The 27,804-nt window shown below is 42.2% G+C and overlaps 1 non-coding gene across 1 annotated transcript; it reads right to left on the bottom strand.

Annotated features, from left to right (window-relative positions):
• Positions 1 to 24,948: 24,948 nt before the first annotated feature.
• On the bottom strand, positions 24,949 to 25,055 carry LOC115863435 (U6 spliceosomal RNA). The gene has a single exon (XR_004043552.1). It is a non-coding gene; the product is annotated as a U6 spliceosomal RNA (small nuclear RNA).
• Positions 25,056 to 27,804: the final 2,749 nt, after the last annotated feature.

The following is a 27,804-nucleotide window of genomic DNA, read 5'->3' as shown; positions in this document are numbered from 1 at the left end:
TTAGATGACCAGTTTTATAAACATAAAGGTGTATGGAAGGAGCTTGGACAGGAGGTTGAATGCTGACCTGCCATATCTACTAGTTCCTCTCCCAGACGCTGGCACAAGAGGTGTTCTTTCCCTGAACCCTGTTCTTTCAAGGATCCTGAGTATCACAAAGGTACATAAAAAGTAAATTTATTAAAGCATATCTGTGCACCACTGTCTCTTGGGATCTGATACTCAGCAATGGCACAGCATAACCGATAAACCTAAACACTAGCTCGTGTGTCTAACACAGTTCAGGCCTCCAGGAAATGTTTCCTTTACCATATACTCTTGAAATGAAAGATGGCCAAGTCCAAACGCGTGAAGATTTGTGAATGGATGGAGATGGACACAAATTTGCGTGAATGACCTGCGTGCTGAAAATGCTTAAGGAAGAGAAAAGATAAAATAATTACTCCATTAACTTTTTCATCTTATGAATACAATAGCCTTTGGTATAATAAAGCATCAGTTTCCCAGGGATGCCAATTACCCATTTATCTTGAATCTCTTTATATTCCAATTAGTGATTTCAGAGGTACTCAGAGTTAACTCAGTATTCAGAATAAATGCATATGTCGACTAAGAAACATTTTTCAATATTAAACAATGCACCTCACTCTTAAAATTCCATATTCTTAAGCTTAGATGTAACATGTCTGGGATGTTACTCCAATACTTTATATTCGCAACTTGGTGGGCAGTGAATGCAAGAAATATGGATACTGTTTTCATACATATATTTAATAAGATTTAATTACATTTAAAAAATAAATTAAATAACTGTATTTGAATAATTTTGACTAAAATTTTGATATTAAGCAATTTTAATTTCATTGTATATCTTAATTTTAATAAGCAATATTGAATATTTTATAAAACAACATTTTGGGGACATGCAAAATGATCTTAATTTTTCAAATGTTTACATTTTATGGAAGTATAATTGACACTTTAGTTTGCATTTAGCTTACATTTTATGGAAATATATTCTAATTGTATATACTTTGAATAGAACTTTATTTTATATTTTAATCTTGTGGAGTATTTTTGTCAATAGAACACTAATAACATGAAAAAATTTTTTTTAATTTTTATTTTTAAAGCATAAGAAATTATTTTTGCTGAGATGAAGTCAAGAAAAATAAGTTTTATGGAATAAACATATACACATTTATGAATTATGCATCAAAATATTATTGGTCCATCAATGGAATAACCAGACATGAACAATAATAATTAAATTCAGTTGCTGACATATTTTGCTGACTTGCTCCCTTTATTCTATTCCTATTCGTCTGGGTAATAGAAAAGACACCTAATCTTTACCGTACCTGACAGGCCCTCTGATGTTTGAAGAAAGTGATTGTGAACCCCTGAATCTTCTCTTCCCCAGGTCTAATTCAAGCTAAGTATATACTCTCCGTTCTTCATCCATTCAGTCACTTCACTGCTATTTAAAGTGAGAAGTCTTTAGAGAGTACCTACTATGTGTCAGGCATTGTGCTTGGTGCTCAGCATATAGAAATGAAAACATGTTGCTCCTGCTATAAAGACATCAGATTCCAGCAAAGAAAATCTTTGGGCAAGCTCTTTCGATTTTAGGGAGCTATTCCTTTTCAGTGCAGTGCCAACAACTAAACAGAATATGTTGACATAAGAATACCCCTAGAGGGCTTCCCTGGTGGTGCAGTGGTTGAGAGTCCGCCTGCCGATGCAGGGGACACGGGTTCGTGCCCCGGTCCGGGAAGATCCCACATGCCGCGGAGCGGCTGGGCCCGTGAGCCATGGCCGCTGAGCCTGCGTGTCTGGAGCCTGTGCTCCGCAACGGGAGAGGCCACACCAGTGAGAGGCCCGCGTACCGCAAAAAAAAAAAAAAAATACCCCTAGAAATGTCCTTTTTATTTATTCTATTATTAAGCAGTGTTTAACGACAACAAAGTATTGTCTACTCATGGTATGTCAGGGGACTGGGGATTCTAAGATGGACAAAACAATGTCGTGTCCTTCCTCAAAAAGGTCAAGGTCAAAGGCTCTAGAGATAGACACAGTTACTATGCTACAAGTTTAATGACAGAGGTCAGTATAGGATGCTATGGGCATTTTCTCCCTACTCACAAATAATTTCATTTTATCCCATATCATCCTCAAGCTACCAACCTGTATATAGCCAACTTACTTATATTTACTCTCATCATTTTCTTACCTCACTGAAATTCCTCAATCCACAGAAATCTAGAATCTAGCCCATCCTCCACTTACACTGCCCAACCAAGGTCACCAATGACCTCCTTGCCATAAATCCAATGGGCACTTTCACGCCTTACCTTAATTTGCATGGACATGTGCCTCCTTCTTGAAGTAACTTTTTCCATTGGCTTCCATGGCACCTCATCCTTCCAGTGGTTTCTCCAAGATGTCTGGTTAACCCATCTCCTCCTCTTTCATGATTTCCTGTTATTCTGTTAGTCTCTTAAAGCTCAGTCCTATATATGTTTCCCACATATGTGAACTATAAATATGCTTGATGATTGCAACCATAAATATACTGGGTGATTGCAACCATAAACACACTAAATACTGACAAATCTGTATCTGACCAAAATCTTTCTTCTGAGTTACAACATGTATATACAGCTGCCAATTCATCACTTCTTAAGTGTCACTGAGGCCCGTTACGTTTAGGCTAAACTAATGTATTGTATCAGAGCCGTAGGAATATATGTAGAGATAATACATGTGAAGGAGGTTACAAGAAAGTAGAGTTTTGTTATCTCAATAGAAATATTCAGATAGCTACGCATATTTGGGACCCATCCATTACACCTGCAGAGAATGTCTTCTGGTCACTGATTGTCCCTTTGTTGCTAAAATGTTCTTGCAAGGAACAAGCAACAACCAATGCCCTAGTTGTTAGAATAATTGACTCCTTTTTTTCTCCATCTTTCTCTACAGGTAGATAAAGAGAGGGAGGGAGATGGAAAAGAGCACAAGAATAAAAGTACATGGTTATCATGGAAGGATAACAAAGGAGATGGTGGGAGAATGCAACCTATCACTAAGGGGAGCCTTGGACTCAATCAGTTGCAGATAAATCAAAGGGAAAACAGAGCTAAAGGTAATTTTGCCCATGTGATTTTGAACTCAACAAAAGAAGTGTTTTAAAAATAGAGCCCTTGTGACTTCCCTGGTGGTGCAGTGGATAAGAATCTGCCTGCCAATGTAGGGGACATGGGTTTGAGCCCTGGTCCAGGAGGATCCCACATGCCACGGAGCAACTAAGCCCATGCACCACAACTACTGAGCTTGCGTGCTGCAACTACTGAAGCCCGTGCTCCTAGAGCCGGTGCTCTGCAGCAAAAGAGAAGCCACTGCAATAAGAAGCCCACGTACCGCAACAAAGAGTAGCCCCTGATCCCGGCAACTAGAGAAAGCCCGTACACAGCAACAAAGACCCAACGCAGCCAAAATTATACATACATACATATATATATATATATATATATATATATATATATATATATATATATATGGAGAGAGAGAGAGAGAGAGAGAGTCCTTCATTAAACATGCAAACGGATGCAAGATTTAGTGGAGCTTAAAGTGATTTATTGTATGGGAGCAACCCTGGAAAGTGTGTATTTATGGACAATTATACACATCCCCAACAGGAACAATAATAGCCTGTAAGAAAACGTGCCCCACATTAGTTCTGGTGTGATCTTTAGAGCACTGCTTTTCTCCTAGACTAAGCCTGTGGGCATGATGAGTGACAGGTGGACCAGCGGGGTTCCAGGAGCTTCCCTGATGCACCCACCCCTCCCTCATCTCTGACCTCTTCAGTTCACCACTCCCAGCCCCCTGGAACCTGGGAAAGAGTTGCCTTCCAGAAGCATGGCAATATTTTACCCTCCTTTAACCCAAGGGATGTGAAAGCAACTTGGAACTCTGTGAGACAGGGAGCTCAGGAGACATCAAATAATACTTTTAATAATAGCTAGTTAGCATCTATTGAAGACAGTGTGGCAAGCACCCATCATCACCTATTTGGGATTCTAATGTCTTTACCACCATAAGTCTAGGTAGGGTACCCCTACCAGGGTACCTGGACTACTTTATGTACCTCGTCTCACTGCTTCTGCTCTTCTCTCCCCCTTCCCCCTGATATCTATCTCCAAATAGGCAGAGCTATCATTTCAAAGTATCACTCACATTATATGATACCTTTGCTTAAAATTCTCAATGGCTTCAGACTATCATTGAACCAAAAGAAAAAAAAAATCCTACCACTCCCTGACTCAATAAATTCCAGCCACACTGGACATCTTTTTGTTCTCAAACCTACCATACTCATCTCCAAGAGAGAGTAGTTGTTATTGTTCTCTCTGCATGGGGGGCACTGCCCCTGGAGCTTTCCATGGGAACTTCTCCTTGTCATTCAGGTCTTAGTTCAAATGCCACCTCTTCAGGGGGCCTTCTCTGATCACCCATTAGCCACTGCACTCTCACCTCTACTTATGCTCTCTTCCTTCTTTATATTTTATTCCTCCACAGTTATTTATAACCATTTGAAATTCTCTTATTCATCAGATTGCTTGCTTGTGTATGGTCTGCCTCCTGCCCACCCACTATGAGAATATGAGTTCCATGAAAGCAAGATTATATCTGAATCTCCAAAGACCTAGCATTCTGCTCAAAGCCCAGGTTGATAGGTGACAGGGCCCACGTTGGAACCAGGTCTTCTGTGTCCTGTGCCTTCGCTGTGGTCAGCGTCTCTCCACCGTCTTCTTTCCAGAGAATAGTTTTGAATCCAATCTCAAAGAGTCATCTCATAGGAGGCCCACTTCTGACAAAGAGACTGTTGTGCAAGTGTGTCTGGGATCTGTGTCTCTGGACGCTGTTAACGAGCTGCAAGTGAAGGGACAGTACTGCCTGGTGGAAGGTCAGAGCTGAGCTTGTCCTTTTCCTCCTTAACGCTGGCCTGTGTCCCCACTGACACCCCCATGACGATGGGCCGGAAAAGCTAGAGGGAGAATTTTTTTAAATGATAACAAGACTGACTAGAATGACCTAACAAAGTGAGAAATAAAGACAGAAGACACATCTGACTGCCTGCTCGAGTGCATCCCCAAACCAGCCCCTGAAATGTAATAAACAGTCCCCAATCTCACCCTCTGCTGAGTCATCTGGAGCAGGGAACCTCATGCATCTCAGGGCCTGGTCTGATGCAGAATTCCTTTATAAACGTTTCCCTGAGGAGGAGCTGACACAGGGCTCATGAATAATCCGTCACTCGGGCAGCTTTTTAGAGACCACTGCTCTTGATGAGAATGGTTCACATTTTCTAAATAATCCACACCAGCACCCTAAGCTCAGCTGTAAATAAAAAATAAAAATCCCCCAAATATGGATTAGGGACCAACGGCATTTACTCAGGCAGAGTTCTCTAGATAGGCCACTGGCTGCTCTCTTGACATAGGTGAGCAGAATTTCAGGGTTTAAAAGAATATTGGAAATTTTCTCAGCCCAGCATTTCCCACTGTGTGTTATACTAAAAATTGGAACTACAGGACATTGTTGTTTGGGAAAGGGAGGTTTGGGAATAAAATAAATGCAGAGAAGGCTGCTTCATGAAGTTCAACAAGTTTCTTTGTGTAAAAACTTATGAAGTCTCTAAGGTGTATTGGGAGACTTTAATTGGGAAAAAATAAGGTTTCACGTCTTATCTCGTTACCCCTGGGACTCTTTGCCACGGAACAGCTCGATGGAACAGTGTTGTGTGGGATACTAATTTGGGAGATGCTGGTCTGGTCTTACTTTACATAAGTAAGTCACCTTGATCAGGGAATAGCTGTGTGTGTCTGGCGTACAAATTTTTCTAGACATGCTTTTAATTGAAATTTATGGAAATCTAAATTAGAAGAGATGAAGAGCTGAAAACAAGATAGTTTAGTGGAATGTACGTGGACTAGAACGCTGGCATACCCAGCCATGAGATGTGTGGTCTGGGGAGAGCTATGTTATACCTGTGAGAAGGCTCAGGTCAACCCACTGCCAGAAGGGTGAGCGACCAGTATCTCCTTCTGGGGAAGAACAGCAGTGCTTGAGACCATCCATCAAACTTCAGCACCACAGCACATCCAAAGCGGGTGTCTGCTACCATCTGCCCATGCCTTTTTCAGGTATTTGGTTCTCTTGGGCAAAAGTTTATAACTACTTGATTATTTTCTGGAAAAACCCCATGTTGCTCTTCATGTCCAGTAGACTGCAACTGTGGGCACTGATTCAACAACATTTGTTAGGAACCTGCTAAGTTCAAGCACTGTGCTAAAAGCTGACAACGTAATTATAAACAGACTAGGAAGAAGTTAAGGCCACCATTCTGGGCTCTTGACACTTTCTTTTATACAGAGTCTCTCACCCTGATTCTAGCCCACATCCTGAGCCTTTCCTTCTACCTGCCTTCCAGGGAAAAGAAAGTACCTGTCATGATACCATCCTTCAGAACTTTGCTCTCTAACAATATGTTCATACATCATTACATCCACTGAGCATGTACCTAATGCCAGGTGCTCCGAAAGGTACTGAGAGCCCACAGATGAACAAGACACAGGCCCTGCCTTCAAGGAATCCATCACTGAGCAAGCAGGCATGGCCAACCTCGAGGTGGGTAAGAGAACATGCTACTGAATGTTGCACAAAAGAAAACAGAGGCCTCCACTTACAGCTGAAAGTTAGAAACTTTGATCTACCTTTACCAGCTGGGTAACTCTGAAAAAGCCCACTAACACCTCTATTTCTCAGTTGCCACCTGTTCAAGAATGACCTACCTGATCTCTCTTCCCAGGTTTTAATTAAACAGTGAACATTCACATAACATCTAACAGTATGTAAGTGCTTTTAACATCTATTTTTTTAATTAATTTTTATTGGAGTATAGTTGCTTTACAATGTTGTGTTGGTTTCTGCTGTACAGCAAAGTGAATCAGTTATACACATACATATACCAACTCTTTTTCAGATTTCCTTCCCATTTAGGTCACTAACATCTCAGCAGCCATGGCCCACGGGCCCAGCCGCTCTGCGGCACGCGGGATCTTCCCAGAACGGGGAACGAACCCGTGTCCCCTGCATCGGCAGGCGGACTCTCAACCACTGCGCCACCAGGGAAGCCCACTAACATCTATTTTTAATCTTCACAAAAACCTGGTGAAATAAGTATTTGTCATTAGTAATTAATATCAGTAGTAGTTGTTACTGTATTAGTACTAGCATCAGTATCACAAGCGATAGACGTATTAGCATAGCAGGGTTGATCATATATCTGACAGGCCCAGAGCAGAGCCAGTGTGTGCTTGTATTCTCATACAATTATTAAAAGTACTCACTTTGAAGCTCAAAACTATCCAGGTTTGGATGGTACATTTTATAATTCCTCTGTCATTAGCCCCAATCCAAATAGGGTTCAGAGAGGCCATGGGGGACATTCAAGATCACAGAGCTGATCAGTGAACAAGCTCCGGTATGAATGGAGGCCCATCTCATTCTAAATGCCATTTCCTCTCAAGCAGCACACAGAGGACCAATCGCTTTGTGAGAACGAACAAGCCCACAAATAGGAAAGAGCTCTGGAAACTGTGAGATGACGAGCGTGGTTTGGACAATGTGCCGTTACTAATAACCCATCATCTATCAGTCCTTTCCAAGACCTCATATCAAGAGGAGTAAGCCATGGAGGAACAGCCAAGAGAAGCCACAGCAGAGGTGACCAAGGAGGAAGACGACTCTTCTCACACGTCGGTAAAGAAAAATCCCTTCAACAGAGAAAAACGGTGAAACAGGCTGAATGACACAGTGTCTGCCACCGAAAAGAGGAGACAAAGAAGCGAACTAGCGTTTTCCTGAAGAGAAGCACAATACCCCCGTTCATGGGATGCCGTGGAACGTGGCATCCAGTGTGAGGAAGAGGCAGAAACATGGCATTTGTCCCAGAGAGAGATGAACCCACGCCGAGAACAATGACCGCCTCTCCAGGTGGAAGTGTCACCTTAGGAGCATTAATCATCTCCCAGGCTGAATGGGGTCCTGTCACAGCAAGGACAAAGATGGCTGGTGGCCATTTCCTTTTGTGACCCTAGCAAACACTCTGTAGCTTTTCATTTTTTTCCAGTTCTATTGAGAAATAATTGACATAACATTGCTGTACAAGTTTCAGGTGTACAGCACCATGGTTTGATTCGCATGGATTGTAAAATGATTACCAAGACAAGTTTAGTTAACATCCATCATCTCATAGAAAGAAAAGAAAGAAATGAAAGAAAAGAAAAAAAGTGTCATTGTGATGAGAACTCTTAGGATCTACTCTTTTAGCAGCTTTCCATATAACATACAGCAGTGTTAACCATAGTCGTCACGCTGTACATCACATCACTTGTACATAGTTGTCTTATGTAGCTTTTGAAGTTAAGGTAGGAGAAAGAAGACTAATTACAACTGAGTACTTGCTTTAAGCCAGGTGCTCTCAATTGACAAATATTTTCAGAGCTCCTAGTATGTTTCCAGACACAGATTTAGGCATGTCAATGTGGAAAACAGATATCGATCCCTGCCCTAAAAAGAGCCTCACGATTAGGCAGCCTCTGTGGCTGGTGGTGACTTCCCATCGTCCTGGAGAAGAGTGGATCTCACTACCTAGCTCCTATCTGACCGACAAAGGACCCACTGAATTGTAAGCATTTTGCACATCTCTGCAAATCTGATTTATAGTGACTTTGCTTCCCAGGAAGGTGGACGGTTTATCCTTTTGATGACATACTCAGCAGAGGCCAGAGTTTTCCTCCCCAAATCTGTGTACTGCCAAGATGAAGTAAGCCTTTGATATGATGCCTGTTTTTTCCTCAATAAATCAACTTTGATCAGAAAAGAAAAAAAAAAGGAGCTTCAATTATGGAGGGGAGAGGTATACAATTAACAATAAGCACAATAAATCAGTACATCTTCTAGCATGTTAGCAAGAAGCAGGTACTACTTACCTAAAAAGAACAAATAAAACAGGGTGCCATGAGACTACATGGAAAAGAGGGTACCAGGCAGAGGGAACAGCAAGGGCAAAGGCCCTACAGTGTCTATATGCCTGGGATTCAAGGAACAGTAAGGAGGCCAGTGTGGCTAGATCAGAGAGAGCAGGGGCACAGCAGAGGGTAGAAGGATGGAGTCAGAGAGGAAAGGGGACCACTTCAGGCAGGACCTTGTAGGTCATTGTAAAGGCTTTGGGGTTTACTCTGAGTGATAGTCTATTGGCTGTTGTAAGGTTTTAGAAGTGACATGATCTGACTTAAGAATTTGAAGGATCACATTGTCTTCTCTGCTGTAAGGGAGCACACAGGCAGAACTAGGGAGACCTGTACTGAGGCTATTGCAATAACTGAGGTCAGAGACTTTGGTGGCTTGGACCGTGATGGTAGCAGCGGAGTTGGTAAGAGTGGTTGGATTCTGGTTGTATATTGAAGGCAGATCCAACAAGGTTTTCTCATATAAAATATGAGATGTAAGAGAAAGCAATCAAAGGTGACTCCAACTAGAAGAACAGAGTGGTCATCAACCGATACAGGTAAGGATATGTGTGGAACAGTTGAGGGGAGAAGATCAGAAGTTTAGTTTTAGACATATTTTGAAATTAATCTTAGTTGTCCAGTAGAGATGTCAAGTAGTCAGTTGTTTTTATGAGCCTGGAGTTGTTTTTTGGTTTTTTTAATTATCTTTTTAAAAAATATTTATTATTATTTATTTATTTATCTTGGCTGCACTGGGTCTTAGTTGCGGCACGCGGGATCTCTTTTAGTTGCAGCCTGTGGACTTTTTAGTTGCAGCATGCAGGATGTAGTTCCCCGACCACGGATCGAACCCGGGCCCCCTGCATTAGGAGTGCAGAGTCTTACCCATTGGATCACCAGGGAAGTCCCTATCAGTCTGGAGTTTGAGGGAATGGAAATTATAAATTTGCCCTACTGATTGGTTTCATTCATTCCTCCTCAAAACCCTTCAAGGTAGGTAGGATTCCCTCTGGCTTGTTACAATGTGGTTGTGACTTACCCAGGATCCCATAATTAAGAAGGGATTAAAGGGGATTTTGAATTCATGTCTGGCCCCCAGAGACTATGCTTTGGAAAGTTAATCCTTCAAGAGAAAGCAGATCCCTTTTTCTCTTCTCTTTGTTCTTTTAGTTTTATCCCTGTATCCCAGTTTGTGTTCAGTTCAGTGTAGAATCATAAAGGGATTACGAAACCTAGAAAAAGCTGTGTAGATCTTTCCTCCCTCTTAATAACTTGGTTAGACAATCAGGAGACACTCTGAGATATTGAACCTGAAATGGGGACTTAGAATGGTTGGACTAAAGGCAGTAAAGGAAGGAAACGCAAAGAAAAAGTGAGAGTTGACAAAGCAGGGCACTGACAGTCACGAGAACATCAGGGGTATGGGATATATCAATGGAGTAGCTCTCAGCCCTATCAGACCCACCACTCCTATTTTATTGCAAGTGAATTGAATGGCACTTAGTAGCCCAATGAGTGCCTGTGTACATTGAGTGCATATATCCCAGCGAGTGGACATGTATCCCCACGGTGCATCATAAGAGTCCATGTACATGTTTTGTGCCCTGTTAGACTCTGAGCTCCCGAAGGACTAGTACATTTTGTGTCTTATTCACCTTTGTAACTCCAGCACCCTGTATAATGCCTGACATGGAGTACATGTAAAATGGACACTTGGATGAATGAATGACTAAAATGCTAGATAGTGAAGAATTTGGTCCTACAGTTTCCTGAGAGGACATTCTTGAAAGAAAAAAAAATGATTCAAACAAAAATCAGCATCTTGTTATTCTACTTCAACATGAAGGGTAGCAGATTTCTGTGGACATACATTTGCATATCTTTTTCTTAAATAGGCAGGCCAATTTACATACATTTGTATGTACCATTCAAAGAAACTTGCTGTCAGTATGTAAATTACTCAGCACATTAAATTCTCCTTTTCTTCTTTCCATTTGTTTCTCATTTTTGCTGTTTCTTTTTCATACTTAAATATGCAAATTTTATGCAAATTCCCTCCATATTCTTATCATGCCTTTCAATGGCATATATTATTTTAAATAAAATTATATGATTATATATGCATTATGTATATATGTATAATATACGTTCCGAACTTTTATTTATTTTTTGGGGGGCCACTCCCCCCCAAAATGGGATCTTTGTTCGCAGACCAGGGATTGAACCCTCACCCTCAGCAGTGAAAACACAGAGTCCTAACCACTGGACAGCCAGGGAATTCCCCTGAACTATTATTAATCAAAGAAGCCACATCCCTATAATTTAGTATTAAAATCTTCTATTTTGTATCCACCTCTCTCTCAAGCACAAAGTTTTATATACTGAGAACCCCAAGTCAAAGCTTCCTGACCCATCTCTGCCACTAACCAACTACATAACCTAAGAGAAGTCACCACACCTCTGGGGTTCTAAGACCCACAAGCATTCATCGCATATCTTCCAGCTAGTGGGCATCTCTGGGAGACACACAAGCACAGGGCCTCAATGGAATAGGAGGAACTGTCATAGCAAAAGGAAAACATGGGCTGGTCGGAGAGGACCAAGAGATATGTAGGGAGAGAAATCATTTTCAGAGCAGAACAGAAGAAGCAACTGAAGAAACACACAGGCAAGAGCTCTATGAATCGGGTAAATTAGTGGTCCTGGGAACCACAGATTCACAAAGAACACTGGGGACTCTGGTTGTTTCTTTTTCTTTTTTGTTTTAATCAGTGCTCATTCCCGAGCTCATTAATATCAAGCTGCAGTCCTTTCCCTAGGAAATTTATCCTGAGCGAAGGAGAAACTGTTTCATCTCCCAAAAAAGGCTCCCTGCAAGAAGAATCTTCTCGGAGCAGAATTTGTCCTGCCATCAGAACATGATTTTCAAAATGGTCAACAATCCTGGCAACATTCCAAAAAGGAAAAAAGAATAGTGTGTGAAAAACCACTTTGTGTGTATATGTAAAGTGAAGTTAGATTCTAGGCTGCTATAGGAATGGGCTTTTCACCTACATGAATGGTGAGGTATGAGAACATTTTTCAGATTAGGAAGAAGTTCTTCGTCAGGTGTGTCCTGACTGTGCAGAAAGTCTAGCATCCCTGGTCTCCATACACCAAATGCCAGTAGTGACCCCCAAATACCGTGACAAAGAATTCTCCCATGGGGGGAATTCCCTGGCAGTCCAGTGGTTTGGGCTCAGCACTTTCACCGGGAGGGTCTGGGTTTGATCCCTGGTCAGGGAGCTGGGATCCTGCAAGCCGCAAGGGGAGGCCAAAAAAAAATTATAAAAAGAAGAAAAGAATTCTTCCAGGGGGATTGAATCTAAAACACGGTCCCTATAGTCACTGAATCACAACGCAATGTGATGTAACAACGGAGAGGTGCAGAATGGTACAAAAATGGCAGGGAGGTGCTACTGAGTAATCAGTCAAGACCAGGGTATTTTTCTCCCAGGAGGTTGTATCAGAATCCTGAACCAGCAGAGAGCACATTCGAATGGGATAAAAAGAGAGAGTTCACAGAGGGAGTAGTCTCAGAAGTGTGAGCAGGTTAAGGACATCTGACAGGGGTGGTGAATCCCCCCAACCCCGGCGGCTAGCAAACTGGAGGGAGCTACCACCTTCCTCTGTCTGAAAGGCAAGAGAGGGTGGCAGTTGCCATGAGCCAATGACAGTAGCTGAGCTAAAGGAAACTGGACGAAAAGAATCTGTGATCTTTGCTTAGAAAAAAATCAGCCAACGCAAGGTCTGGCAGGAAGGGTCCTATAAAACACACTGAGCATCCTCCTTCTCTGCATTTCCTGCAGTATCTCCCACTGGTCAAACCCAACCGAAGTTGGAAGGCACAGAGCTCAGCTGATGCCCTCCATAGAAATCAGCCTCCCGGGGCACAGTGCAGACAGAAGATGGATCTCTAGGGGCAAATGGGACGTTAGCCAGAGAAGGACTGTGGGTGACCTCTGGGAGCTGAGGGCAGCCTCTGACCAACAGCCAGCAAGAAGCTGAGGTCCTCAGCCTGACAGCCCCGCTTCCACACTTTCCCAAGTCCCTGGCTGAAAGGGAGCAGGGTACGGCCAAGGAAGTAATACCATCACAGAGAAAACAAGATTAATGAAAAATGATCCCAGAAGTACTAGATTGTACAGCAACTATTCTTCAATTGTAAAAATCCCAGACACTACTCTGAAACAAAAAGTACTAGATATACTGGTTGCTTTGAATCTGACTAACATTTGCTGTGATAACGTGATGTCTTTTGTGTTATGATGTCTACTCATCTTGTGTGAAACTTACAGGATTTAAGCTATATTAAGACGTGTTAAGTAGTTCAAAATAGAGTCACCGTGGCCAGCGTGAACGTCCACATTAGCTGTTCGGAAACTTCCACTGTAAGACCGCGAGCGTGTTAGACTGATAAACTAGGAATACTACATGAAGTTATGAAGTTTTCACCTACGTGAATGGTGAGGTATGAGAACATTTTTCAGATTAGGAAGAAGTTCTTCGTCAGGTGTGTCCTGGGAGCTGGGATCCTGCAAGCCGCAAGGGGAAGCCAAAAAATAATTATAAAAAAAGAAAAGAATTCTTTTGGTGGGTGACGCATGTCACTGGAACAGACAGAACAACTGATGGTCAAGACGCCTCCCCTAGGGTAACTGTTGCTCCATGAAAAGAGACCACTGAGCTGGGTGACCTGAAGGCTCTTTGCTGGATGACCTGACTCCACGGGGCTGCTGAGAGCCATTCTAGACAATGCTGTGTCCAAGGCCCTGCTGGGCCAGAAAGCGACTTCCCTCTCACGTTCGTCAAGAGACCCATCACCAGGCCAGCCACAGACCACTGATCTACACCAGCTGAGACACCACCTTCCCGGACTTCCCTGGAGTGGTTTTTTACCCCCTCTTCCCTACTTTAACCTGTGCTGTGTGCTAATTGTGCGTAATAAACCGGGTGATTCATGAATTGAATATTGGCTATTGTTTCGTTACATCTCCAGTCTCCTGATTCTTGCCTGCCCTTACTGCCGGGCCCTGGGACAATTTGCAGCTCAGGAAGTGAGGCGGTGGTTTCCCTGCGTCTTGAGAACCTGGTGAAATTGCCTCCAGCCCCTCAACCCCAATGCCCTGGCCTCTCCGACTCTGAGCCTCTCCAAGATTGTCTCCTAGGGACTTCCTGGCGGTCCAGTGGTTAGGACTCCACACTTCCCCTGCAGGGGTCACGGGTTCAATCCCTGGTCGGGGAATCCCGCATGCTGTGCAGAGAGGCCAAAAAAAAAATGTCTTTTAATTTAAAAAAACTAGATTGTGTCCTAGTTCCTGGGTGATTGCAGTCTCCTGATCCAAGCCACATCTCAGCTCCAGTTCCCTCCAGGGTTGCGTCTGCCCCACTAAATCTACTCAGAACTTTTTAAAATTTCCACCTAACGTTGCTGATCTATGAGAGAGCATACCCATTCCCACCTTCTCCCAGGACCTCTCTCCCTCTCCTGCCTCTCCTCCACCTCCCAACCCACCAGGGAATTCTCATTCTTCTGCCTCTGGAAGCTGACCTTCTCCCTCCCCCAGTGCATACTCTCAAGTCCCTTGTAGACCATCAAAGAGAAATCCTAACTAATGAAAGTTTCTTAACCTAGTTACACACTATTTCTTATTACTATTACTGCTATAATTGCTGCCACTACTCCTTCCACTGCTTGTTTGAGGGCAGAAGAGATCACAGAGCACAGGAACCAGGCCACCTGGGTTCAAATCCTGGTTCTGCCACATGGTGACCTGGAACAGCAATTTAACCTATCTGAACGCCTCCATTTTAAAATGGGGTCAATAACAGAACCTACCTCCTAGGGTTGCTGTAAGGATTAAATGAGTCAATCTATGTTAAGTCATTAAAATAGTTTCTGGAACATTCTGGAGCATTAATTATAAAAGTATCATTCAGGGCTTCCCTGGTGGCGCAGTGGTTGAGAGTCTGCCTGCCAATGCAGGGGACACGGGTTCATGCCCCGGTCTGGGAAGATCCCACATGTCGCGGAGCGGCTGGGTCTGTGAGCCATGGCCCCTGAGCCTGCGCGTCCGGAGCCTGTGCTCCGCAGCGGGAGAGGCCACAACAGTGAGAGGCCCGCGTACCGCAAAAAAAAAAAAAAAAAAAAAAAAAAGTATCATTCAGAGTCAGAGAGATGAGCATTTTGTGAGCTCAGACAGATCGCATAACATCTCCAACCTCCAATTTTTTCATCTATAAAATAGGAATCATTGATGCCTACCTTTCAAGTTGCAGTAAGAATTAACGTGAAAATACACATAAAGTAGGGCTGGGCACTTAGAAGGTACTCACCACACTGTATTTTTCCCCCTAGTTTTAAAATTTTCTGTTTTGTTAAATCTCTATCTATGAAAAATGTTGCCTGTGTTGAGCCACAGAAAACACTCTGACGTCATTTCAATGAATTACATTTTCAGTGGAATAGACAAGCAGTACTACTCGCCTTTGATTCCAGACTAACCTCTGGCTCGTGTTCTCTTTTTCTTTACGTATCTTTTGTAGCTTCTCAAGTGAAAAACAGCAATTTGACATTACTTAGTTCCAGCCTTTCCAAGTGTGCAGGACTCAGGGTGGGTGAAGGGATTTTCATTCCCATCTGATATAACGGAGACTATTAGACGCAGGTGAGGTTTCGACTCTGCTTGGAGCCATTTTTCTTTCACTGAAGCTTTCCTCGAAGCTCCCACACATCAGTACTGACATTTAAGGGCATGAGATGAGAGTTAGGACCCAGCTGCACTTCGTCCTACTGTGACGCACCGCATATACCCTGAGCCGTAGTGTTCTTATCTGTAAAGTGGGGATGATAGTAGCTACCTCAGAGTGTATGATGAAGATTCAATGTGATGGTGTGCTTAGGACAATGCTTGGCACAATGTTTGGAATTATTTTGATGATGATGATGATGGTGGTGGTGATGACGGTGATGATGGACTTTCCCTGGAGTCCATAAGCACCAAAGGCAAAGGCTTCTTTTACCTTCTAGGCATCTTCACAAGGACTCTCTACATTTCTCCCATTTAAAAAACCTGTGTGTTGGGGTGTAAAGTCAGACTCCTACTGAAAAGCGAGAAAATCCCTCATTATAAGCTTCCCAAGCCAAAGTTAAAAATAACCTTGGCAGTCAGGTACAGGAATGCCTCCACAGAGAATCCCACACCCTCTTTTCCAAAATATCGATAGAAGCTCCATCCAGGGTGGAGGGCTGGCCCCTGGCCAGCAGTAAAGCAGGGTGCATAGTGGCTGTACTGGTTTCCTAGGGCAGGTATAACACAGAACGACAAGTCAGGTAGCTTAAGATAACAGACATTTAATTTCTCACAGTTCTGGAGGCCAAGTCCAAAACCAAGGTGTTTGCAGGGTTGCACGTCCTCTGAAGGCTGTCGGGAAGGATCCTTCCTAGTGTCTGGTGGTTGACTTGTTGAAGTATCTCTCCAATATCTGCCTGCATCTTCAAATGGCCTTCTCCCTGTGTGTGTCTCTGTGCCTCTATTCTTTTTATGACACATAAGTCATGCTGGATTTAGAGCCCACCCTAATCTACTATGATCCCGTCTTAACTAATTACATCTGCAGAGAAAAAAACCTATTTCCAAATAAGGACATATTCTGAGGTTCCGATGGGAATTTCTTTTTAAGTTTCATTTTATTGTAGTAAGAATTTTCCATTTGAAAAGGAAAAGTACGTTGATCACGGATGTCTGAATGAGAGAGTTGTGCCACGTGACCACGGGAATCCGGGAACCACGTTGGATCTATGGCCGTGGCACAGTGAAGCTTCCACTCCAGCCACTCTATCCAGAGCTGCCCAGCTTTACAATGTCTAGTCTCATGAAGCAAGCACTCTGCCTCCAGTCTCTGTGCAAAGAGCACACAGTGGGTTCACGTCTCAAGATTTATACAAGGTCCATTGTGTAGCTGTCAGGCTTGAGGCAGATAAAATCATTTTGATTTTGAACTTCTAGCCAGTTGTGGGCCCAGGGTGCTCCCTGTTGGGGCCTCTGCAAGCACAGAATAAAACCAGGGGATGTGAACAAAGAGGTAACAAGGGAGAAGCAGAATCTTAGATGACAGAGTGAAATGGGCATTTGTGGCTTTCTCGGGAACTTCCTTCTCCCTTAAAATTGGAGTCAGAGAACCAAGGATCATAAATGGCCAGCCTTTTTTAAAAGAAAAATAAGAACAAAGCACCTTTGAAAACTTGTTTTTCGGCCCACAGCGTTCTGTGGATGATTTCTGGGAAAGGCCAACCGTTTCTTCCAAGGCATTCAGAGCATCTGGTCGGACGTGGTGCAGTAGTTCAGTCTGTCTTCCTAGAAGAGGCCAGATCATCATACGGATATCTGCAGACTGGATGCATCTGGAACAGATCCCAGACTGAGCCTAGAATCCCAATATGGCTGCACCTTTTGCTTCATTTAGAACCTCCCCTAGAGTCATCTTACAGCTTATATAAGTACTAGTATTCCTCTCCTTTTAGGTGGTCTGACCCTGCCGAAAGTCTGTACTTCTGCATCTTTAGGGAATAGAGTTGATGCATCCCAAATTGCCCTTTTCTCTGCCTCCACTCAACAGTTACCTGGCATTTGACTTCCTGTCACCCAGGTCTGCACGGTTTTTACTTTTACTAGATAGCAATATTCTCTCTTGTCAATAGCTAGAAGGCACAGAACATTAAAGAACATGAACAGGTCATTCCCCTTTCTGTGCCTCGCATCCTCACCTGTAAAGTGGATGGTGAGTCAAGTGAGATGCCTGCTAGGACGCCTGTCAGAATCACCGCTGTGTGCCTCACATCTTCCAGCAGAGCTCCCCATGTAATCAAGACTTTTGTTTTTCCACCAGCTGATTTCTGGAGGTTGGTTCACACTATGTCATTCCTCTCCACACTCCTTTACTAGATTGAGAAATTCCAAATGATAACAATAACGACTGTCGATTTGGACCTGCTCTGTGCTTTGACCTGTACAAAGCACATGAATGTATTAACTCCAATCTTTACAACAACCGCACAATTTGCATATTACTAACTCAGCTCTGCAGATGGAGAAACTGAGGGTCGGAGAGGTTCAGTGACACTCCCAAAGCCACCCAGCTACTAAGTGTTGGTGTCAGAATTCAAACTCGGCTCCGGTGGCTCCTGGGTCTACAACCCTGTCAACTCTAACCGATGGCCTCTTTCTCAAAGACAGACTACGGCCTCATGCATGTTGGTGTCTCCTATCCCTAGTATAGTTCCTGGAACAGAGCAAGAACAAAATGAATATTTAACTAATTAATTGAAATCGGAGTTATGTTGTCCCAGAAATTATAGGGGGAAATGAATACCCATGCTTCCTTACCGCTGGGCACCTCCCACCCTAGCCCCTCTGCTTCTTGGAGTCCAGCCTCAGTCTGCAGCTTTCAAGACTCAGGCCAAGGGCCATCTCCTCCAAAAACACATCCCTGATGGCTCTTGCCTGCATGTCTTTCTCCCACTTCTGAAATCATTCCGTATGCACTACCTATACCTCATGCATCTAATGTATTTGACATTTGAGGAGTTAATCCCAGCATCCTGGAAAGCGCATCCCTGAGAGAAGAGGAGGAAGGGCAGCTCAAGTCCAGGTTCTGTCCCTCCCCGGCAACAGGGACTTGAGTATCTGTTAGACTCTCAGGCCTGGATCTTCCTCTGCAGAATGGCGATCATATACACCCTATCTCCCTCACAAGTCTGCTGGGAGGTCAAAATCAAATTGAGGTAAACCGTATCCAACTCTTGGCCCCAAATGCCTGCCACGGAGTGTGCTGTCAGTAAATATTTGACTTGATGTTGCAGCTGTTCTTTCAAAGCACTGTGCAAATTGAAAGTACTGTTAATGATAGGATCAGAACGTTTCTGTGCTCCCACAGAATATGCACATGCCCTGAGAAAGCAGGGAACCTGGCTTCTTTGTTTCATCACAGCCCATGTTCACACATTCATCATCTTTCACCTAGATTACTGAAATAGCTGCTGAACTATTTTTTTTCTTTTTAATTTTTTTTCCCTATTTATCCTCCACAATCAACCAAATGAATCTATGTCTATTTTCTAAAGAAAAGCTGCCAGTTTCCTTCATTGCATAAGAGAGGATAGACAAGCTCTTTGCATGTCATATAAGGTTCTCCTTGATTTTGAACTTACTTCCCAGCCTGGCCTCTTGCCATTACTGAACCTCACATCCTAGGGTCCATCCACCTTGAGGTTCATCTTATATGATGTCACTTGAACATGGGATTCCATACTAGCTCTCTAGACTGGCCCTGTATTCTGTAGCTCACCATATCATCTACTTCTACCCCAGGGAAGACAAGTACCATATACTCCAACCAACCCCCAAACACACAGTATAGCCTGGAGTGCCCTTCCCCTCAACTTCTCTACCATGAAAAGTCCTATCTCATCTTCAAGACCCTGCTCAAATATCACTTTCTTTTTTTTTTTAATTGGAATATAGTTGATTTACAATAGTGTGTTAGTTTCAGGTATACAGCAAGGTGAACAAGTTATACATATACATATATCCACTTTTTTTTAGATTCTTTTCCCATATAGGTCATTACAGCATATTGAGTAGAGTTCCCTGTGCTATACAGTAGGTCCCTATCAGCTATCTATTTTATATACAGTTGTGTGTATATGTACATCCCAATCTCCCAATTTATCCCTCCCTCCCCTTTCTCCACTGGTAACCGTAAGTTTGTTTCCTACATCTGTGACTCTATTTCTGTTTTGTAAATAGGTTCATTTGTACCATTTTTAAGGTTCCACATATAAGCTATAGCATACGCTACTTGTTTTTCTCTGACTTACTTCAATCAGCATGACAATCTCTAGGTCCATCCATGTTGCTGCAAATGGCACCAAATATCACTTTCTCAGGAATGTATTTCCTGACTCTCCCAGTCAGAATCAATTGAGCACTGAGTGTTCCATCAATATTTGGGGCTCACTTTGACTATAGCACTGGTCCCTTATTGTGGGTGTGTAATGCAGTCTTCACCGCCCCAGCATCTACACTATGAGTCCCTACAAAGTAGAATTCTTCTTTACCATCTCCTAACTCATAGAAAGCATTAAAAAATAATTATGAAGTTCAGAGGTTAAAAAGGCAGGCCGCCATAATCGGAAGTTTCTCCCAGCAACTGCACACATAGAATTTTTCTGTTTGAATACATTTGGTGCTACCATTAAAAAAAATCAGTAGAGTAAATAACAGCAGTGAACAATGAAGAGAGCTGGAATTAGAATGAAAATAATATGGTAATGGTGAAAAAAACAGTGGTGACTGTGCAATGGAATTGCCAGTAAAAATGATTGAAATGTGGAACTAGTCACAAAAAGAATTGTGAGGGTAATGTGGGAAATGGTTTAAGAGGAGCTTATGTGGGAAGTAGAACTTGTCAGCTTTTCTATGTAAGAATAATAGGTTTTAGAAGATGGCATACGGGGAAATGTCTCCTGGGGAACACAAGCTCAGCCTGCTGGGCACTCAGCCTAGGGTTGTTGATTGTCATTAGAAGCAGGCAACCTGTGGGTTGGTTTTTTTTTGTTATACATGTGATTGTGTGCGTATTAACTGCTTGACCCATGTCACCATTATAAATATCACAAGAATTACTCAAAATATCTATTTTTTTAAATACGTTAAAAAAACGAATCATCACAGGAAATGCATAGGCATGGAATAAAAGAAAATGGAACAATGGAATTAGCATGACCTTTGGGAGTTGAAATCCACCAGTTCTGCTCCACCCTAGCTGTGTGACGTTGGAAATCCTACTTCACTTATTTTAGGTGTTTCCCCTTTAAAATGGAGGGAGCCACTCCTTTCTCATAAGGTTGTTAAAAAAAAATAAATGAGCTAAAACAGTAGGTTGGTTCTTCTGTTCTTTCTTGTAAAAAATCGATTGTTTTGGTCCAAATAATAAGAGTCAGTAGCTGGTTCTAATTTTTCCTAGTTTTAAATGAACAGTCATGAAAAGCAAATACTATAACACATTGAACTCGAATTTCAAGTTCAATACACATCTCATGCTTCTTCATTTCACTGTGCAATGCAGCAGCTCCATTACAAACCGCTCATGACGTCACTGTGATCTGAATGTTTACTAACTTTGGGTCTGAAGTCTAGCATCTTTTAATCTGCTATTTTTATGTTAAACATATTTAAGGATCAAATAAAACTGATCACTTAGGGAAAACTTGCTCTCCCTTTGCTCTTTTTCCTGTCTCCTCCAATTTCCTAGATAGTCTTTGTTTGTACTAAAATGCTTATCTCAAAAGTTATCTGCATAATTCAAATGAAGTAGACAGTGGACAGGTTTTTATTATGAATTAGCTGTGTAACTGCAAGCTAGTTACCTGAATTTGCTCAACTCTTGGCTTCCTAATCTGTAAAATGGGCATAATTGGACCTACACAATTCCCAGGTCCTGATAAGGGATCAGAAATGTGACACGAATGTACTTTGTGTAATGTAAATGAGTAAGCCAAGGCTCTAAATTGACTTAGGATAAATACCTGGAACTATATTTCTGGTCCTAAGGACATGTATATTTTTAAGGTTTTTGATATATATTAGCAAATTATTCTCCAAAAAGCTTGAGATAAGTATATGGCTAAATGAGAATGTCTGTTTTTTTCTCCCAAACTAATGCTAAATTTTATTAAATAATTTCAGCAATTAGCATTTTGTGTTGTTTCATCAAGCATATTTGATAAAAACCAATAACCATAGTCCCAACTGCCAGTGGAAAGTCATCTCACATGAATAATGGCTCTATTATCAGGAACGGAGGGCCTAGACTCCTGTACAGGATACATCTATTAGGTCTCGAAGAGTTTGCCCTCAGCAAATAAGGGAGAAATCTGTATTACTTCAGGTCCAACGTACCAACAAAGGTCAAGGTTGAAGCTGCCTCAGGCAAAATGCCTCTGCTCACCCACCAAGAAGAGTTGATTCTTTGAAAATTAGCTCATCAGAATCTTGTAGAAATGGTTGTAGAGGCAGTTCATAGGCTATGAAGACCAGTCTAAAGGCCAGATCTGCCATTAACCATGTTGAAGCCTTTAAGAAGGTTGCTTAAGTCATCTGGAACACAAGAGAGCCTGACTAAATAATCTCTCAGCCCTTCCAGGCTCTGAAAATATCTGAATCTATAGTTTGAGGTTTAATTACTCTTATAAGAATAATTAACTCTAAGTCATATCTCACATAGGATTGTAATTCATTCAACCCAATAGTCTGTCTGAAGCAGGTACCAGAAGATGCTTTTTAGGATGTTTTATTCATTTATTCCTTTATATATTATTTATTCTCCTTAAATAATTTTCAGTAAATAATAATAAATAAATAAATATGGAAAAATTAGGCAAAATTAGGACAAAAAACAAGAGCTGGGTTTCCCTGGTGGCGCAGTGGTTGAGAGTCCGCCTGCCGATGCAGGGGACACGGGTTCGTGTCCCGGTCCGGGAGGACCTCACATGCGACGGAGCAGCTGGACCCGTGAGCCATGGCCGCTGAGCCTGCACGTCCGGAGCCTGTGCTCCGCAACGGGAGGGGCCGCAGCGGTGAGAGGCCCGCGTACCGCAAAAAAAAACAAACAAACCAAGAGCTGAGGATAGGGCAGGTTGAAAAAAACTGTACGTAAAGATAACCACTACAGTAGAATGCTCAGTTTAGCTCTGAGCTTCCTGGTAGGCAAGGCAGAAAGAGCAATGCAGTCAACCTCAATAGATCTATGTCTCAAAATCTGACCAGTGGAAGCATAACTATTCATTAGAAAAGAAGTGTGTTTCTGGTTTTGTTCCCTTGCACTGGATATTTACAAAGATCTTTATTTGTTACATCATTGGAAACACACACACACACATCTTTATATTACATCAAATACTTCAAGTTTCCAGATTTCCTTCAAGTATGCCTGATTGCTCAGCTACCCAAAATGTAAATGTAAATAGCACCATCAAAGCTTTAATAGCTCTTTATATCCTTAATCTACGCCACCTTTTAGAGTAACTATCTACACCTGTACTGTCTAATATAGTAGCCATTAGTCATACGTGCCTATTAAACACTTGCAACGTGACTATGCAAACTGAGATATGCTTTAGTGTACGACACACACTGGACTTAAAAGATTAAGTAAGTACAGGCGAGCCTCAGAGATAGTGCAGGTTCTGTTCCAGACCAACACAATTAAGTGAATATTGCAAAAGAGTTATACAAACTTTTGGGTTTCCCAGTGCTTATAAAAGTTACGTTCACACTATACTGTTGTCTATTAAGTGTGCAATAGTATTATGACTAAAAAAACCAATGTACATACCTTAATTAAAAAGAACTTTATTGCTAAAAATGCTAGCCATCATCTGAGCCTTCAGCGAGTTGTAGTAGTCACATCAAAGATCACTGATCACAGGAGTATAATTGCTTTACAATGTTGTTAGTTTCTGCTGTACAACAAAGTAAATCAGCTATATGTATACATATATCTCCATATCCCTTCCCTCTTGGAAGGGTGTCCCTCAACTCTCCCTATCCCACCCCTCTAGGTGGTCACAAAGCACCCAGCTGATCTCCATGTGCTATGCAGCAGCTTCCCACTAGCCCTCCATTCTACATTTGGTAGTGTATACATGTCAGTGCTACTCTCTCACTTTGTCCCAGCTTCCCCTTTCCCCCGCTGTGTCCTCAAGTCCATTCTCTACGTCTGCGTCTTTATTCCTGCCCTGTCACTAGGTTCATCAGTACCGTTTTTTTAGATTCCATACATGTGTGTTAGCATACTGTATTTGTTTTTCTCTTTCTGACTTACCTCACTCTGTATGACAGACTCTAGGTCCATCCACTTCATTACAAGTAACTCAATTTTGTTCCTTTTTATGGTCGAGTAATATTCCATTGTATATATGGGCCACATCTTCTTTGCCCATTCATCTGCTGATGGACACTTAGGTTGCTTCCATGTCCTGGCTGTTGTAAATAGTGTTGCAATGAACATTGTGGTACATGTAGTTTTTTGAATTATGGTTTTCTTGGGGTATATGCCCAGTAGTGGGATTGCTGGGTCCTATGGTAGTTCTATTTTTAGTCTTTTAAGGAACCTCCATACTGTTCCCCATAGTGGCTGCATCAATTTACATTCCCACCAACAGTGCAAGAGGGTTCCCTTTTCTCCACACCCTCTCCATCATTTATTGTTTCTAGATTTTTTGATGATGCCCATTCTGACCAGTGTGAGGTGGTACCTCATTGTAGTTTTGATTTGCATTTCTCTAATGATTAGTGATGTTGAGCATCCTTTCATTTGCTCCTTGGCCATCTGTATGTCTTCTTTGCAGAAATCTCTGTTTAGGTCTTCTGCCCATTTTTGAATTGGGTTGTTTGTTTTTTTGATATTGAGCTGCATGAGCTGCTTGTATATTTTGGAGATTAATCCTTTGTCAGTTGCTTCAATTGCAAATATTTTCTCCCATTCTGAGGGTTGTCTTTTCATCTTGTTTATGGTTTCCTTTGCTGTGCAAAAGCTTTTAAGTTTCATTAGGTCCCATTTGTTTATTTTTTATTTTATTTCCATTTCTCTGGGAGGTGGGTCAAAAAGGATCTTGCTGTGATTTATGTCATAGAGTGTTCTGCCTATGTTTTCCTCTAAGAGTTTTATAGTGTCTGGCCTTCCATTTAGGTCTTTAATCCATTTTGAGTTTATTTTTGTGTATGGTGTTAGGGAGTGTTCTAATTTCATTCTTTTATATGTAGGTAAAAACATAGAATGCTTCACGAATTTGCATGTCATCCTTGCGCAAGGGCCATGCTAATCTTCTCTGTATCATTCCAATTTTAGTATATGTGCTGCCAAAGCCAGCACACACTTTGCTTTTGCAAGTAAATTTGCAAGGATTTAGAATCGTTTCAGCTTACTTCGGGTGCAGGGATAGTTCATATATCCAACCCCTGTGGATATGGTACATATTCCTATATTTAACCCACAGGTGAAAAATAAACAGTGATGGTAAAGATGAAGAAAAAAAGCTAGAGTCACTTCAATTCTCTCATTCTATGTGCTCTTAGAGTGTTTATTTCAATTTAAAAGTGAAACAGAATGTGAAATTCAAGCAGTAAAATTTTAATTTGGCAAATACAAATTTTGGTTCATACATGAAATATATTCATCCCATTTCATGATTATTACTGAAAATAATTCTGCTTATAGAAAGAGTCCTCAAAAACAAATCTGTTTCAGGGGACCAACCAGGCTAGATTTGCCAGTTCACTCTCTGAGTTTCAAAGGACAAGCAGCCTCATCTAAAAATGTCATGTTCTATGATTATATCAACACTCATTCTTCATATTTCTGAACTTGGGCAGCTCAGTGTGCCTGAAATCCTGCTACAAAACCAAGCAGGAAATAAAGGAAAAAAATTAGTTGATACCAGATCCCTAAATCGTGTTCTTCACTTTATTCTGATGTTTCTTCACTGTGTTTCTCAGAAATGTGGTTGCCCAACCACAATGTAAAGTCAATGTTTCTTTGTAGCTCTGACCCCATCGTCCTCCCCAGCTTCCTTTTATCCTAACAAATTCTTGCAGTTTTCCCCACGATGTACCGTGATCTCCCTCACCTCTGCTTTTGTGTGCCTGTTCCTCCCTCCACCTCCTGCCTTTCTCCCTCTCTGACCCACCTTGTCTGCTGGAAAGATCACTCCTCGTCCTTTAGGACTCAGCTCATATGTTACTGTCCCCTGAGGAAACCCTCCTGACAGTTTTGGGCAAAATTAATGATTATTTTCTCAAAGAACCCTTACTATAATCTCTTGATAGCTAATTTGCATGTCTGCTTCCCCTTCTTCCACCTTAGAAGCGGCCTCTGAAGCTCAGGGATAACTTTCTCTGCATTCTCATACCTAAGAGACCCAAAATACAGCCTATTGCCTTGTATGAACGCAATAAATATTAAGCTAATAAATGTATGAACGGGGTCCAATGTCATCCAACTGATGCCCCTAATGAAGACTACAATGATATTGAAAACAAGAAGGAAAACTATCTAAGTGTGGGTTAACTAGAAAACAGTCTGAGGCAAATCTTAGCTAATATTTTTCACGGGGGTGTAGTGCCAGGGCACGGGAGAGAGGGGCAAGAGGGAAGAGAGAGGGAAGCGGGGAAAACAAATACACGATGGGCATTACTAAACTGGTCCAAGTTTCAGGGGAATAAAGGGAGAGGGTGGATTGGTCAGGGGGATGTCCCTGGAAAAGCCAAATGGGGCTACATGCTTCACTGTCTCAGAGGGAAGAAGGGAAGCAATTCATCTGCCAGCTCCTTCCTGCCTCCTGTATCTCGCTGGTCCAAGTTCACCCCATGAGGTGTCAATTGTACCATGGTGTTTGGCTATGTTACACGGCCTTTTTTTTTTTTGCAAGCCCCTTGGAAAGCCAGAGCCTCTTGGGTCTGGTGGGGTCAAAAATAGGCTCTGTTGCTACCTCAGTCCTCACCCCTGAGGGTCCTTGGAGGCTAGGCTGAAGCCTGGCTCTTGTCCCCAGCGGAGGCAGCAGTAGGATTCAGTGATGGAGGCTGCAGACAGGCTTTGCTACTATAGGACTTGGAGAAGCCAAAGTCAGGAAAAGGACAACTGACTAAGCACCAAGCAGTTCACCAGAAGTACGTACACTGAATCCACTAAAAAAATATTAATAATAAGTAGCAGCTGAAATGTACTAATCGTTTACATTGGATCTGACTCAATTCAATACTGCACTCTGGGGCCACAACGGTGAGCCAAAAAAAAAAGTAAAAAACACAGTCCGTCTTCATAGGGTCTAAATGGTCTGGCAGGAAAAACAGACATTAATCAAGTAACTGCCAAGTAAATGAAAAATGCCAAATATGAAAAGCAAAGCACAACCAAGCAAAAGTGATGCCACTTTTCAGAGCCTGTGATATGTGCTGTTGACCAAATCAGGACATTGGGGAGAGATTCTCTGAGGATATAACAATGAAGTGAGATATTAAGGACAAAGAGGCATGACTGAGGTGACCAGAGGACCAAGGAGAACACAAACAGCGGTGATGGTGGGCAGAAGCCCATTGGCAGTGAGGAGAAGGTGTTTAGAGAATGTGATCAAAGCTGACACTTGGGGCCAGGTGAAGGTGGACAGACAGACAGGGGCTGGGTCAAGGGAGGCCCTGAAGTCCATTCTGGGAATATCTCTCCTAACCATAGGAGCAATAGGAAGATACCAAAGGGGTTTAGTAGACTTGTTGTGTGCTACATGCCAGATTAGTATTGCCAAAAGATTATGCTGACAGTGGAGAAGAGAATAAACAAAAGAGAGAAAAGGATAAAGGGAGACCACTTGAGAAATTATTGTACCTTGGACGGAGGAAGTGACATTGGAGTTGGGAGGAAAAAGTAGAAAGATTTGAGAGATGGTCAAATATGACAGACATCTTGCAATAGCCGATGAGGCAAAGCTGGAGAAGGACTGTAGCCAAATGGTCTAATAACCCTAGTTTTACATCTAGACTCCTGTGCCTGAAAACTGTGGGTTACATGTTGCTTGAATTATCTTTCTTCTGAGTACATCACTTCACACTGTCCCAATCATGTACCGTTT

Source organism: Globicephala melas, chromosome 17 (assembly GCF_963455315.2).
Source record: "Globicephala melas chromosome 17, mGloMel1.2, whole genome shotgun sequence".
Taxonomy (NCBI): domain Eukaryota; kingdom Metazoa; phylum Chordata; class Mammalia; order Artiodactyla; family Delphinidae; genus Globicephala; species Globicephala melas.
Note: the sequence above shows the minus strand (reverse complement) of the source record. Positions and strands in the feature narration are given on the sequence as shown.